The following is a 16,760-nucleotide window of genomic DNA, read 5'->3' on the forward strand; positions in this document are numbered from 1 at the left end:
TAAATCTATACTTTCAAGCAGGGTAAGTAGTATAAAGGTTGTAACACTCCAAGCATCACCGCTCACAGGTTATCATGTTCAAGTTTATGTGCTTCCTTATCTGTAGTGACTTCATATGCATGCCTTGCAGCAAGACTGGTGTCCTAATGTTTGAAACTGTTGGGAAAGATAAAGAAAAGCATAGAGAGAAAAAGACAAAAGTGCCTGACTCACTTCAGGAGACTTTATTAAAAATCTGAGAAAGTTTTGGCTGATTTTTTTTTGAAACTGCCTCCTTTGGGATTGTGGGACAATGGAGCCACTAACCAAGAGCTGTTTACAAGGGTATACAGTGATAGGACAAGGGGGAATGTTTTTAAACTGAGACGGGGAGGTTTAGGTTAGATATCAGGAGGAAGTTTTTCACTCAGAGGGTGGTGAGGCACTGGAACAGGTTGTCCAAGGAGGTTGTGGATGCCCCATCCCTGGAGGCATTCAAGGCCAGGCTGGATGTGGCTTTGGGCAGCCTGATCTGCTGGTTGGTGACCCTGCACATAATAGATGAGCATCGTGGTCCTTTTCAACCCAGGCCATTCTATGACACTGGATGCATATGTAACACTGAACTAAATAAGAGAAGGATGAGTCTTAATAGCCTCTAACAAGCATTAGAGAAGAAAAATATTTTACACTTTTTAAAATAGTTGCTTTTTATCTGTGTACTGAACAGAGAAGTATAAGCTTAGCAAGTAGTCTTTTTAAATAAAAATGAGGAAAGTGTTTGGGTCTTCAGGCTGAAAAAATAAATGTTTTCTCCTCTTTTTCTCTTCTGGAAAAAAAGTCAGACTTTCCTGTTGTGGGTTTCCAGAAATACTGTGGAAGTTGTTGCTTTTGAGTAGAACAGGTAGACAAATGGGACGAACAGTTTTGGCCACAGATTAGGGGTGGAAGAACTGAAAATCACTGGAAGTTTTACATTAATGAATCTAGAATGGATAACTCCAATAAAGAAAACTGCCAAATTTCAAAGTGGAACTCAGAAAGTTTACGTGACAAATTATGTGATGTGATAACTGCAATAGCAGAGTGTGGGACCAAGTGAGCATGGAGGTCTGAGAATCTTGGTGAGGGAGGAGAACTCCTTTTCCTGGGCACATGTTCAGTGTCATTATCTTACTGCTGCCACCACTAAAGATGATGTGGACATATCTGCTCAGCTGTTGAGGTCACCTATTTTTTTTTTTCCTCCTGCATGTAGTGTGGGTCAGTTCAGTTGTACACAGACCTGGGACCACCTGAGATGTCCAATGGTCCTCAACTCAGTGGCAGAGCTGGAGACAAGACCCCCGTAGATCTTGCATCTTGCCTGAAAAACACACCTGGATTTCCCAGATACCCATGGTTACTTTGCATGGAACTATGTTTAGGAAACTAATTTTATTCCTACAGAGTAAATCTAGACATCTACAATGCAGACATTTGTATGAGCTAGTCAATAAGCCCACTGAACACAGCATGACTAAATCAATAGTGTTTTAGTCAGGATCACTGAGATCGATGGCACAGTTCACCTCTTCCTGAAGCATACATCTCAAAAGGTTGCTTGGCTGCCAACCCAGAAATGTCTATTTCTCTCCAGTGACTATAATGGGAGCCCAATGTGAGATGCTCTGCTGTGATTCTCCATATTTTTCAGATGTGAAATGAGATTGATTCATCTCTTATTGTACTGGTTATGCGTGAACATTGATGAAGCTCCTCAAATACAACAGATTCTGTTAGGAAGAAAACAAAGCATAGTTCTAGTAACTTATGAACCAAAGGTTTGTCTTGAGATCTGGTCAGCTGCTATCCGCAGTGCAGGGAAGCAGCTCAGCTCAACTACTCAGGGTGTTTGGTATAGAGCAGGTCAACTGCCTGAGTTTGACCATTTAAAATGCCAAATAAAGCTGCTCACATAAACAACTATGGGTGAGGTGTCACTGTCCAGCTCAGAAATCAGTATAAAGAATTCGATTTGCTAAATTGTGCAGATTCATTATCCTGTCTGTTACAAACATTTGTTGTATTTACACAAAATACATTTTTTTTATTTAGCCTTCGCTCTTTGGTTGCAATCCAGAGCAGCTCTGTAGACAGTGCTTTGCATGTTTCCCTCAGTATATCTCAAGACATAATTAAGTGATATCAATTAGCAATTATAAAACTACAAGATTCATAATTGACCTCCTTTGGAATGACTATGTAGGATAAATGGATGTGATGTCACTAAACTGCTCTCTGATTATCCCTTAAAATCAAGAGCACTCTTGCAGGTGGTGCTTGATGTTATGTAGGAATGTAAATACAAAATTTATTGATGCGAAATTGATTTTATACAGTGACTCAAGCATTTATCTTAGCTCTAGTATTGCTTAATCCCAAGGATAGTAGCAGAATCAGATTCTCACTAATGGAAAATGAGTTTCAGGTTTCTCTGAAGTGATACAAATTGTTTGGTAATAATATTTTGCATAATCACCTGCTTAAATAATTACCAACATCATCCTCCTGCTGATGTTCTCTAACAAACATAATGATTTCTAAAAACACTGCACAATCTCTAGCAGGCTCAGGCATGTCAAGATTTTCTGGTCTAACACTCTGTGAGGTGAAAAAAATCACGCCTAGCGTGCATAAGACATGCTCTACTGTCAAGGCTAGTATTTTGCCAAACTGATTGTGGTGTTGTCTGCACATATCCAGCTGATGCTGCCCTGTATCACAGAGCATTTGGCTTACTCTCTGCATCAAGAAGAGGCAAAATCATTTTGTATTTGGAATTAGGCTGGTGATTAATCTTTTGAGCTCTTGTTTAGAGAGAACGATGTATATATTTTTAATAGAATAGCTATGGTTACTTGACAGCATTGTTTAAATTTATGATATTTATGTAGTCTCTTCTTGTAGTGGAACTGGGAAATAGACTCCAACAGAGTTGAAAGAGTGCTTAAATAACCAGCATATAAAATATGGAGCATGTAATGTTTTACCCCAAAATTTGTCTTGTCATTGCTGTCTAAGTGAAAGAAAGCTTGGAGAATGTGTTTTAGTTGAGAACTTATTTTGCTTTAATTGTGGTGGCATTTAAACCTGCTGAGAGCTAGTGAGTTTTCTACAATGATATACTGAATGCTCAGGGTAGACAGACACGGTGGAATTCAAAATAGACATATACAGCTCTTCTGCTGATTTAGAGTTGTGTTGACTGGATGGGTTCCTTCTGCACCTTGTGGGTGCTTAGTTCAGTACAGTCAAGTATTTGCCCTTACTCCATCCCTGGAGATGTTCAAGGTCAAGATGAACCAGGCTCTGAGCAACCTGATCTGATGTCTCTTCTCACTCCAGGAGAGTTGGATTAGGTGGCCTTTAAGGGTTCCTTCCAACTCAGTTCTATGGTTCTAAACAGCAAGACCATCTGCCAGAAGGAGAGAGGTTCTCATTTAAAAAAAAAATAAAAATTCTGGAAAGAATAATCCTTAGACTTGAAAGGTTGAGATTTGTTTTTTTGTTTTGTTTTGCTGATGACATCAGGAAATGCACTTCACTTAAAATTATTATTCTCAGAAATTAAGTCTTAAGAAAGAATGACACGGTTTCAGTTTCTGAGAGGTTCTGTTAAACTACCAAGTGAAGTTATCATTTACAACATAGAATCATTAAAGTTGGAAAAGACTCTAAGATCGTCTAGTCTGACCATCTCTTCTATGCCTACTGACCACATCAGTGCTACATCTCCACGGTTCTGGAGCACCTCCAAGGACAGTGACTCCTCCACTTCACTGGGCAGCCTGTTTCAGTGCATTACCACACTTTTTAAAAGTAATTTTTTCCTGATTTTGTAAAGCAAAGTACTTCATGCTAAAAGCAACAGGAATGGTGGGTGCTTAGGGCCTCCTTTTTAAAGATGCATTGCTCTGTGTGCACTGGAGTTAATGTAGACTGTTTTCTTCTACGTTGTAATTTGTTGTTTGGCGGTCTGCTGTCTAATGAAGTGTGTTCATGATGCATCTTTTACTACTTTGCAAGCTTTTCTTGTTAGCCAATTTTCATGCAACATCTCTGAGACTTCTGCTTGAGTTGAATGTGGCTTCATCACAGCTGGACAATCACACAGTTATAAAATCATCGTGGTGGGAAAAGACCACTGAAGTCATCTAGTCCAACCATCAACCTATCACTACTGTGGCCACTAAAATACTGTCACAGCCTCTCTCACTCACATACACAAAACCTCTATATCTTTAGAAAAACAAGTTAAAAACTGTTGGCTCCAAATAGTTAATCTAATTCTGAATGTGCTTGCAGGGTGTGCAAATTACTGTTATAACGGCCAGCTGTATATTTCATGAGTCCACACTTCAACCTTCCAGTGATGTTCTTGAAGATAAGAGTTGCCTTCGTATTCTTTGCATCAGGTAGGTCTGAGTGCTGTGACTCTTACTGGAAAGGATTTACTAGCTCAGAGGGCTTGCATTTGTCAAATGAATGCTTGGGGTAACATTTTGTTTTGTAGCTTAGCCTGGTGATAGCGGAGAAGTTACAGATTGTGGAAGAAACAAACGATGGTTCTCTCTTTACTGCGGAGTCAAAAAAAATCTAAGTGAGCTTTTAATGGGGTGACATATTGTTACTGGCTCTAGACCCGATAGCTTGTCATCTAGTTGTGAGTAGAATAATTACCAGTGTTAAGGATTCATTAAAAAGGCAACTTGTCTTTTCAAAGGAATTACTGTCTGAAGCTCAGTGTTTGGGCTAACAAGCCTCTAAGAGGGACATGGAGGGAGGCAGCAAGATGGTAGACATGGGGTTGAAACAGAAGGCTTTGAAATGATACCTTTCATTTGCGAAAAATAAAAAGCTCTTCTGAACTCAGTGGTTTTATTATTTCTTTCTGTCTTCATCTGGGAAGACTTTTGATGGGCTGGTGCAGAAATCAGCTGTCTGCAGTTTCTTCTAGCATGAGATGTGGTGTTACACGAGGGTGCAGAACTCCCAGCTGAGCCCAGGCCAGTCTAGAGATCACCAGGAGCAAGGATGTCAGAATTTTACTTACATTTCCCTGGGTGGAAGGCCTGAGATTGGTGGCTGGACTGTACTTCCTGAGACTGCTCAATGTGTTTTAGTTCTTTTACTCAATCATTTTGCAGTTTAGGTTGAACAATAATTCTGAAATCCCACTTCTCTCTTTGCTCTTAGAGTACTGGAAAATGCATTTTTAAGGTGTATTTTTGTGCTCTGCCTTAAGAGTACAACAATGACCAGAGGTGAATGGTCCCTGTATGTCTATTAATGTTAAATGAGGTTTTTAATAAATCCTGACTTAATTTCTTATGTTATGCCAGAGATGATTATCTTAGTGCTCCGTGAAATTAAAATAGCAAACAGGAGTTAGTTGATATTAAAGTTGTGTATCTACCTAAAAACATATTACAAACTCCATTAAAGGTTTGCAGATAATTTAAATGCATTAATTTACATTAATTCCATTAAGTGGAGATAGTATTTTCCAGCATTAAAAATAAACTTGTCTGGCAGCTTAATTAAATATTTGGAACAAACAGAAACAGCTAAGATCTAATTTTCAGTGTTATTCAGTCATGTTTGGAGAGGGGTAAATACATCTGTACCAATCTGCCTTTCTAAACAAAGAGGTTGCTAGTTACAAGGTATCACTAAAAGATTTATATACCTCTTTTTGTCTTTCATCTAAAGCAAATAACACACTACAGCTATAATGATGGATGTAATAAGGAAAAAAGTAATCAAGCAGAATTTAGTGCTCTGAAATTGTCTAGAATAGAATTACTTCAAGTGGATGTTTAAATTGTGTAATTTTATAGTGAGATTAGAAAACCAGAATTCATCAGATACTGGGAAAGGACAGATGAAGAGCTAGAAGTCATTGATTGCCATGAGATTAATCCTTGCCAATGAACACGGTCTTTCCACCAGTTGCTCTAAATAGCAGCTCTCATTCTGCTTTTTTCCAAGGCTTGAGTCCTATTGAAATCTTCACATTGGAGGCTTTACTGTGTTTGTTCCACACTGAGCCTGATCAAAGCACAGTGTTTTCCTCTCACTTCAACTACTGTGTTCACTAAAACTGGTGCAGTGGTTCTATGCTGCCCAGTTCATATCCCATTTCGTGTGCAGACCTCAATGCCTCTGCAGTGGGAAGGCAGCATGCAGATGAGTACTGGGAGTATCTACAGTTTTTATTTGCTTGGCGCAGTTGAAAAGTTTTCCAAAGCTAAAGATATCTGAATGAACCAGAACCATCTGATTGAAAGGAAAAAAGCAGTGCCTTGATTGACAATTGCAGTTTACAGCCATCTGCATACTCAGTATGGTGAAAATCACAGCATGAGATACAGGAGAATCCCAGCTTGGAATTCTTTAATGTCTCTGGGCTGCAATGAACGGAGCAGGAATGAATTGCTCCCCTGGCTAAACCTTGCATCACTCCAGCTTGTGCCAGATTGATAGAAACATAGCTGGGCATTGAGGTGTGAGATGAATAGAAATGTTCCCCAAAGCGTGGGCATTCATGCCCACAAATTGCTCTGTAGGAATGTATTTTGTTAAAAGAAATGTTTAAATCATATTTTAAAAATATATATTGTTATTACTAATATTGGTCAGCAAAAGTGGATCCAGTACTGTGAGATGTTCTGCACTGGTCAAGCTGGTCCTCCACTAAGGAAGACCATTATTTTTTTTTTTCTTTTCTTTGTGTGCCATTTTCTGAGAACACTGAAGAGTCTTCCCTGATTGATGGGAAACTTCTACAGAAAAACATGGCTCATTTTGGCAGCCCTTTCCCTGTGGTAGCTAAGAAGATGACTCAGAAGCAGAGGGTAATTGGTGGTGTCCAAATCCTTCTGTGGCCATGTGGATCCACATGACACAACCAAGAACACTGGTAAGGCTGTTCTAATTTATGGTCCTGAGGGGTGTTATCTAAGAGATCTTTGGTGATCTAAGCCATTTGCATTAGGCTGGCAGGTATTCTGTATACAATAACAAAGACCTGAATGTTTTAGACTACAGCCTGCACATAAATCTAATATATATGTATTTTTTTCCAGGAGTACTGGCTCTAAAAATGAGGTTCATCTGTATCCTTGTGTCTGCAGAGTTTACCAACACACCTGCTCCCTATAGCAGCATCCCTGGCCATGCAGTGGCTATGTGTTTCTCTATTTTGAAGCAGGAAATTACTGCCTGAAAAAGGTCAGTGATCTTGTAAAGAAATATTTCAACTGCGTAAAACCCCTGTTATACACTGTGATACAGAATTGTTCTGAGACATGAAGCTCATGGCTTGTTTCCTTCTTTTCTCTTTTCTCTTTTTTTTTGGGGGGGGAGGGGCGAGAGGGACTATGAAGGATTACAGGCTGAGTTTAGCTTCAGTTCAACCTTCATCAATCAATATTATTAAAAATTTGCCAAAGCAAACTTATTCTGTCAATGCTGCTCAGATGAGTGGATGAGGGGAGCACTACTTGATCGACTTCAGAAGGGTTGCTGCTCTAAGTGTCACAGCTGCTTGAATTTAAAATGTCAAAGAGTTAGTCTGGTTATAGCTCCTGCTGGGCACCAAAGCCTGTTGGAAAAACCCTAAAAGACATCTGGAAAGGGAATATTGTATCAAATGTCAGTGTTCTAATTGACTGGTCTGACCATGGAAATTCGCAAAATACTGAGGCCAAATCTTTGTCCCCAGATAGCTGGCTTCAGGAGAACTTGCAGGTGCCTTCAAAGTATATTTCATGCATCCCTATTGTCTGTGAGGATAAGAGTCTAATGCAGCTGCTGAAGTTCAGCTTTGAGTTTGAGAGATATAGATCTGTGCTCAGCTCTGTAGGTCAGGGCTTTAAACCTGCTAATGACTTTTGAGGAAGTGAATTTTACACATCTATGGCAGAAATCAGCCCTGGAAGTTTAATTCTGGTGAGTTCTCCGTGATCTACTGAAAAGTAATGGGAAGAAGGGAAACTTTTTGCCTCTGAAAATACAATCTCTACACCCTGCTGTATCTGAAAATGTGCTTTTGCAATGGTGAAAATGTCATGTTATCGCTATGGCTGATCTCACTGCATTGGACAAACCTGTTTAGAGCCCATAGGACCATTTGACACTTCAAGTGTTCATAGTTGGTTATGCAGGACTACAGCAATGGGGAGAGGTTCTCAGCATTCAGTGCATCTGAGGATTCAAGCTGAGCTAGACTTCAACCAACTCAACAGAGGACTGCTTGTATTTTCCTTGGTTGTTTGTCTCTTCACACTTGTCTGTGACTATCTGCCAGGGAAAGGAAAGATGGCTATGAGGTGGATTGCTCTGCAAGGAGAAGGCAGGAAAGCTGCTACATATCTCAGATATGAAGATGTGGCTGAGAAGCTAAGACCACAGATATGGGCAGTACAATGCAAGTTAATGTATTTTGACTCCCCTTTCAGCCAAGGAACTGTGAAAGCTTATGGGAAAAAATGTTTTCTTGGGAATTGCTTTCTAAGCAGATGTTGTGATGCTTTATATACGTAACAAAATAAGGTCAGTGTGTTTATTCCTTTTCCCATTTACTCATACTGAGTTTTTGACACATTAAAATTAAACCCAACATATCAAGTTGAACACTAAGAAGAATTTGTTCTCAGAAGGAGTGGTGATGCATTAGCACGGTCTGCCCAAAGGAGGTGGTGAGGTCACCAATCCCTGGAGGTGTTCAAGAACCATGGAGATGTGGCACTGAGAAACATGGTCAGTGGGTATGGTGAGGGTGGATCATCTAGATGATCTTAGTGGTCATTTCCAACCTTAATGATTCTATGATTCACTGAACGTTATTTGCAGTAATACTTTATGAAGAACTTTCCAACAAATTACAGGCACCCAAAGCTGCTGGAGAATGAAATAAGAAACAGCAGCATAGATGCACCTTCTCATCACATGGGATGTGTGCAGCATGTTGTGGTGTTCAAACACTATGGGAGAGAGCAGCCACAGCCAAGGAAAGTTAGTAGCAGGCAGAAAGTACTTAAGCAATATAGGACAGTGACGTGAGTACCTGCTCATAAAAGAATGAGGAAAAATCTGTTCTACTGCAAAACCTCTGGCACAATGCAGAAATAAATGAGTGTTGTTCTTTGTGGCACAGCGCTTTAAAGACCGAAAAACATGTCCTTGCTCTCCTGAGGTTTACTTCAAATTACTTCAGCTCATGAAGAGGCCAACCACCTTGCTCCTTAGCAGCCCTGCTCCCTGAGCACACCCACACCTTGTGCACAGAGAAGAAGGCTCATACTTCCTAGAATTTCATCTGCTCATGAAAACACCCACTGCAAGAAAGAAGAGTTTAGCTTCCAAGAGGGAGTGGAGCATTAAAATAGAATCATAACCTGAGGGAGTTGGTATTATTTTTATATTGTGAGTAGGATCAGATGCCAAAAAGAAGTGAAAGAAAAATATTCTGACCCCAGAGATCTAGCAGTCTAAACAGATAAGTGAACGAATGGTAGGAGAAGAATAGCATGCTTGGAGAGGTGAAGCATCAGTAGAAAGTTGCAGGCATAGGGCAGTGTGAAAAGAAAAGATTTCCTAGTTGCAGCCTACCCTTTTTCTAGTCATTGGGCTTTTCTGACTTAAGATGCCAGTTTCAAAGCCAGGTTAGCAAATATAGTTGCACTCCAGTCATGTTTATTGCTTCTTTATAGCTTACTCAGACAGCCTTACAGGTGCAGCACTTTGTGGACCTCTGAAATGGCAGGTATCTGCTGTTAGGAGCTCAGTTTAGATTGTGCTTAGCACTACTGAGAAGTAAGGGTAGACAATAAACTAAAGAAGACAGGTGGGAGGGTTGTAACATTGAATGTGCTGATATATCAAAGAAAAGGTAATGAAATCCTACATTGCCAGTACATCCTTCATCCATAAAACAGGACAGTTCACAGCAAGGGAGGACTGCATATAAATGCAGCTCAGCCTTACTAACATTTTTTTGGCCATCTTCCTTTCTCTCTTGCCTGTACTCTGATGACCACGCTTTTCCTACAAAACTTTCCCTTTAATCTCAAGCTTGGTGTGTGACCAAGGGAAGAAGGCAGCTTTTATAGTCTTTAAGGATAAACCAAATATAAGTCATAAGCTAATTGTTCACTTATCCTTTTTTTTAGAAAATTGAAGTTGAGGCTGAAACTGGAAACGAAGGTCTACTGGTCAGTGAGGATGTCTGTGTGAACAAAAAGACATTGCTAGATGTAAAGCAATAATGATCACAAAGTAATTGATGTGCTTTGTTCGGGGAGGCTGGAGAATGATTGTCCTGCAATACCTAAAGCCAAGAGAGTGAAATTAAATTCACAGTTGCAATTTTACAAATGTAAGCTACAACTGTTGGAGAATACACTATTGGCATTTAAATGAAGCAGAAGAAGTGGCAAACACAACAAAATGCCTATAATCTGACTAATTGCTGCAAGTGTTTTAGAATCCGTGGTAAGGCAGGAAAAAATTGAAGACAGGGAGGTGAGCAGAAAATAGAAAGACAGCAAAACAGATTTAATGAAGGCAGGGCTTCATGCTGCCTGATATCTTCCTTTGATATGAAATTGTATCCCTGGGATTTTCCTTGTTTAGAAAATCAAAAGTTTGAGGCAGAGCCTTGTGGGAAACTACCAGTAAAATCAGCAAATATGGGGAGCAGTGCAAGAGTTGTAAGGTGAAAAAAGGAAGTGACTGATCAGGAGGTTTTAGCAGTTGCATCAAAAGGAGCTGTGTCAGTCTCAGAGAGGTTATGGATTACTCTTGGATTGGTCAACAGACAAAAAAGGAAATAATAAAGAAATACCTTCCTTTAGCAGGTGGCTAGGAGCAACAGATGTGGCATGGCTATGTAAAGGCAGATACTGTAACGGGCTGTACTGGGAGCAGCACATCCAAGTAAACAAATAGTGATGCCAATAAGTAAGGCACCGGTCATGCATCAGAAATTGTATCTGTAAATGTAATATTCTGGTCAACTACATTCAAGTGAGATGAATCTCAGGCCAACAAGAGCAGGAAAGTACAGTGGACAGGAGCAAGTGAGGCTATTTACAAAAAGAAACTAGTAGAGTATGACTCTTATAGTCTACCAAAAGAAGGATGTCAGTATGAGAACTGACATCAAAATACATGACAGAGATAGTACACAAAACACACTCAGCACTGAAGAAGGAAACATTAATAATGCAGGAGAAAGAACAGACAAATACAGACTAGTGAAGGACACGCTTGAGATAGAAATTTGTAACCATCAGAGAAGTGAGGCTCTGGAAGAGGTCATTGTACAAGGGACAAACTGTTTTGGAGATGACGCATAGTTTGGGCTGCTTGCAATCTCAAGGGCTGAACTCAATGATCTAGGAGCCCTCCTATGTTAAGGAGGAATGGGAGTGTGTCATAGGTGGATGCGGGGACATAATCTTGGTATGAATTGTTCTTCACTGCCCTCTGCTGTGGGTATATATATATATATCTATTTACGTCAGTAGTGTTTGAGCAGAATCTGACTGATTCTTGGATCTGATAGCTTTGGAAGTACTAGACAATCCTTTCACCTCAGATTTGTCACCCAACAGAATATGTCCTGGAGGATGCTGCCCTCTGAGGATGTTCTAAAAGACCTGGGAGAAGGCAATGCATCAGTTGCAGGAAGGTAGATAAGCAGTTGAAAGAGATTCTCTGTTTTGCATATCTGTTGTGGGGAAGGAGTAGCATACAAAGTACGGAATATAAACCGTGGGTGAAGCATGAATTCTACAGTTACTAAGAGACTTCACATTCCATCAATTCTAAGAAGACCTCTGGTCTTTAATCCAATAACTGAGGCTTACAAGCACTTTGTTACCATAACTCACTAAATCTTCATGACTCCATAGGTCAGAAACACAGCCCTGGTTATTAGAATTCAATAGATCTCCACCTCCTTACATCAAGATTAGGTCTGGTCATCCTGATGGCCTTTGCCATAGCTTGTGTTAATTTGGATACAGCATTTATCTATGCAGTTTGACAGTAAAATTATCAGTTATCTGAATAATGTAATATGAAAAGGAAATGCAATTTCATTTAGAGATCAACAGAGATAATTTAGTATTCCAAATAGCCTCTTGACAGATACCTGCAAATTAAAGGTTACTTTCTTCCTCCATTTAATAACAGGGCTCTCCTAAATGCATCCATCTTAGTAAAAAAAAATAAATTCAAAATCTAATTTATCAACTCCCCACATAGTACTAGGATATTTATAAGCAAGCAACAACTGAATTAGTTCAGCCTTTAGTAAGCCTATAAATATCACTTAAAGGAATAGACATTGAGACTTCTTTTGTGAGCTCAGATCAGTGAGCTACTATTGAAATCCTCCCAAACCTCCCATTTTGGTTCTTCGTTCCACAGGCAGCTACTAAAGACATTCAAAACCAAGCTCATGATTTTGATTTACAGTAGTTGTTTTCAGGGCCTGATAGCACATTTAAAGAAGTACCTCACAATTTTTGCAGTTAGGATTATTTTCATGTGGAATAGGACCATCCCTTCTGCAATGTGCTGCAAAGAACTGCTACACCTGTCTGAGGCCTCAGAAACAGGATTTGCTCTCCCTTGCCCTGCCAGTGTCATCACTGATGCCCTGTTAGCCGCACTAAGGCAAAGGTTTGTTCCCCAGAGCTCTCCCTCCTTGGCCCACCTTCAGGGCACTGAAAACAAAGAAAAGACAATAAGGTATTGTTTATATTTTGAGCTTAGAGCATCTGTAAAACAACCTAATTGACTGCTAGAATCTGAGTAGAAGGTCATAGTGATCTCCGCAGAAGATGCTTGTTACTCACCAGCTAGCCAGTGTGCTTAAATAATTAGTTTCTATGAGAATAATATGCTAGTCTATTTTTATTTTATTTTATTTTATTTTTAGCTATGTGGTTGAGACATACATTTTAGCAATCAGGAAAATGAGGATGGAAACGTAGTGCTGTTTCCTGCCTATGGCACTTTTTCTCCACCATATAAACTGCTGGATCACTGTCAAACGTTTCTGCTGTCTTCCAGTTCACAGCACAAAGCTCAGTTTCACAGTAGATCCCAGGAAATTCCCATTGAAAGGGACACCTACAGTGAGAGACTTAACACCTACTCAGGTCAGGTACTTCTTTGATTCTGCTACAAAAGAGGGAGGCAGTGAGCTGCAGTTTCCACAGAGTTATTCAGTGTTTATCTCCAAAAGGCTGTGATGTATGAAGTTTAGTAGTAAGCACCCATCCTCTGGAGCAGACAAAGCTAAATACAAATTTAATGGCAATGCCAATGCAGAATTTCCATTTCATGCTAGGAAGAAGGAGATGGCTTTTTATGACCTGATCTAATTTCAGAGTGTTCCCAAATTGATAGATCTGATCCAAGCTAGCTGCTGCTGCCCTTGAGAACCGGCAGTCCTTGCTGTCTTCTTGCAGTTTCTTTATTTATTTCTTGGGATCTGATCCTCTGCCCTTCTCTGTCCCCCTGTACTGACTGTTTCCTCCTTCCCTTCCCTTGGGAGCCATTCAGAATGCTAATCTGGGGTGTGCTGCCTACACCACCTCCTCAAATTCTCCTGTCTCCCTGTCTATGGCATTAATACCTCCATTGCCCTCCCCTTGTCAAAGCAGTGAAAATACTTCCTATACTGGATAGTCCTGCTGGGTGTTTTTCATTGCTTGTATAGCAGGTGATAGGGAAGACAGCAATCACATGAGATTTTTATTTTCAATTTTTATTGTACCATCCTTCAGTGTGGTTAGCACAAAGCCCTGTGTGACACCAATCAAGAGCAGCAGGGAGCAAGCAGCAGTTTTCTGCCCAGTACAGCTGCCATGTGTCCCCATAGCTGGAACAGCTCCTGGCTGGCATGGGGCAGCTACCCAAGGACATCTAGGAAGTCTGTGGTAGACCAAGAAATCAATGTCTCACCAAATGCCAAATTTTCAGAGACTAGAATTACTTTTTATTTATTTGTTTGCTTGTTTGTTTGTTTTGCATTCTTTTAACTCAGAGCAGAGGTAAACTCCTAACCTAAGGGTGTAACATATCTGCTGAGGGGATTGGATGAGACTCTGCTGACTTTGTGCAGATGCTGTCTATGCACCAGAGACAAGGCTTGGGGCTCTAACACAGGAATACGAGTGATCACCAAATCTGTAGATGTGGCTTCTTAGTCTTCCAGCAAGAGTGCAACATAGCTGCTCTTCATGGAGATAGTGCAGGGAATAGTTGAGAGCTTATTATTAGAAGTGCCTCCTGAAATGTAGGAATGTAGCTTGCACAGCCTCTGCTTATGAGCCATTAAATGGAACATGTCCACTCAGGTTTCAGTTTCTCCATGTTTGCAGGAAAAATGGTGATGCAGAAATCTCCTCTAAGGCTGCACCCCATCCTCCAAACTGTCGACAGCCAAGGGAGGACTGGGAGTGGGATTTGCCTGTCCGGAGCACCTTGTGCAGCTCCCCACCTAACTCACAGCTGAGATGCAAAATCTTTTGAAACTCTCCCTTTGCTTCAGAGATGGACAGTGCTGTGGCCTTTAATGACATTCCTCCCATGAGCAGCCATGCGTACAGGTTGAGGCCTCTCATTGCAGTGCGTGTATTCCCACTAAGTGCTCTGTGCATGTGAGCAATACTGTTTTGCTAACTGTTCCTCCTTTGATAAATTATTGATAAAGTTTCTCCTTGGCAGATTATAAAGCTAGGGAGCCCTGGGCACACTTCAGCTTCTCCTCTAACACATTCTAATTCTTGCATTTATCTGAAGAATATAGGCATGATTTTCCTTATGACTTTGCAGCTTTTTGGAATGTCACCTTCTTCAATAACATAATACTCTTCTTTCTGCAGACAGGAGAACCACTTATTCATATGTTTTTTGGGTTTAACGGGGGAATACTCTACCAGAGACATGATCAGATTTCTTACTGAAAGATCATGGAGTAGTAACTCCAAGCTTACAACTGGCTTTGGTATAAATACTCCGTATAGAACCATGCAATTGTAGCTAGCTTGCGCTGAACATTGCTTTGTGACCCACTGGCCAGGGAGGAAAGCAGTATTATCTGCAATAGTCTCCCTAAGGAAAGCCTGTTGGACAATGAGTTCTGGTGCTGTTTTTCTCCTGTTTCTATGTGTTGGCCATATATGTACTCTGTTGTCACTTCTGTAGAACCACACATGAGCTTCTAGCAAACCACAGAAATGATCCATTGGCTATGGCAAAAGTCTGGGAGTCAAGGTCACCATGTTTTATTCAGGAAACCATCCCTTTGCTGGTGTGTGATATAAGAAATCCATTTTGCACTTCTTGAGTCAGTTAATTCATCTAAAATAGCACTGTCCAATGCTTTTTAAGTCTTGAAAGCATTATGTATAATTAACAGGTGTGTGGCAATGCCAGGAAGATTCCATCTATTGCTGCTGGTTTTGTTGTAATGCCTGGTTCCCAATGGGAGCATGCAGTTGTTCAGCAAGGTGGAAGAAGGTTTCATGGGTGGATAATGATTGTACTTCTGTACAACTGCATATCCAGTCATCTGAAAGGCCAAAGAGCTTGGGATCACTCAATTTCCACAAGTGTAGGAGCTTCTCAGGATGGTAGGAAGACTTTATTTTAGCAGAGTTTTTCCAAATTTAGGCTCAAATGGACCACCCGGAGCCAGCATAGAAGACATGAGCTTCCTGGGTGTTTTGAGCCCTGAGTCATATTTGTATATTTAAAAACCACTAAAAACATCAGACAGAATGGCATCTCTGCTGGAAACTGAGAGTCACCTTCTGCCTACTATAAGTTGTCTCAGAGGGGCATTTGCAGCCAAAACCTGAGTTATCTCTAACAGCAAAGTAGCCTTCTAATTACCTTTGAAGAATACATTTTACTGTTAGTGACGGCACAGACAGCACTTGTTGTCAAAGCTGCAAAGTGGATTCTTTGCAGCACTTCAGTCAAAGAGGAAGGCTTGAAGCAAACTGCTTTTCTGGAACCATGCCCGCATACAAGTAATGTCTAGTTTGCAGCGTTTTATTAACTAGAAGTTGATTTGCAATCATTACAAAGTGGGATAAACATCAAACTTCAGATTCTAACTCAAACAAAATCATCTTTCGAAGATTCTGTATCCATTCTACTGTGCCAAAAATGTTCTTAAATATTTCCTAGTAAGACAGTATCAACTCTTTCTGTTTCCATATATAATTGTGTATTTTTTCCTGCTCTGTTTTGCATTACCAGAAGCAGGTATGGCTTCTTTCTTCTCTCTGAAAGCTGCAAATGCTCCAGTGCCAGTTCTGGTTTGTTCTACCTCTTAGCATTTGTATCATGGAGAAGACTTCTTCAAATTCCCCAAGAGATGAGGCTCGGTAAAAAGCAGGTAGAGACTGGAAGATGGTTCAAATTTATTAGCTCTTTTTCTGTGAGTGGTTAGAATCATAGAGAACCATTTATGTTGGAATAGACCATTAAGGTCAAGTCTAACCATCCACCTAACTACTAAGTCCACCACTAAACCATGTCCCTAAGCAGTACATCTACACATCTCTTAAATACGTCCAGGGATGCCAACTCCAGCATTTCTTTGGGCAGTCTGTTCCAATGCCTGACTATCCAATGAAGAAATTTTTCTTGATATTGCATCTAAACTTCCCTGGCATAAGTTGAGGCCACTGCATGAGAACACG

At 40.4% G+C, this 16,760-nt stretch overlaps 1 long non-coding RNA gene across 1 annotated transcript in view; it reads left to right on the forward strand.

Annotated features, from left to right (window-relative positions):
- Window positions 1-13,091, forward strand: part of LOC109368093 — a 14,151-nt gene extending 1,060 nt beyond the window's left edge. Inside the window, exons 2-4 of the long non-coding RNA XR_002115774.1 lie at window positions 4,327-4,436; window positions 7,110-7,254; window positions 10,197-13,091. This is a non-coding gene — a long non-coding RNA (uncharacterized LOC109368093). The remainder of the gene's footprint in view (window positions 1-4,326; window positions 4,437-7,109; window positions 7,255-10,196) is intronic.
- Window positions 13,092-16,760: the final 3,669 nt, after the last annotated feature.

This window comes from Meleagris gallopavo, chromosome 6 (assembly GCF_000146605.3).
Source record: "Meleagris gallopavo isolate NT-WF06-2002-E0010 breed Aviagen turkey brand Nicholas breeding stock chromosome 6, Turkey_5.1, whole genome shotgun sequence".
Taxonomy (NCBI): Eukaryota; Metazoa; Chordata; class Aves; order Galliformes; family Phasianidae; genus Meleagris; species Meleagris gallopavo.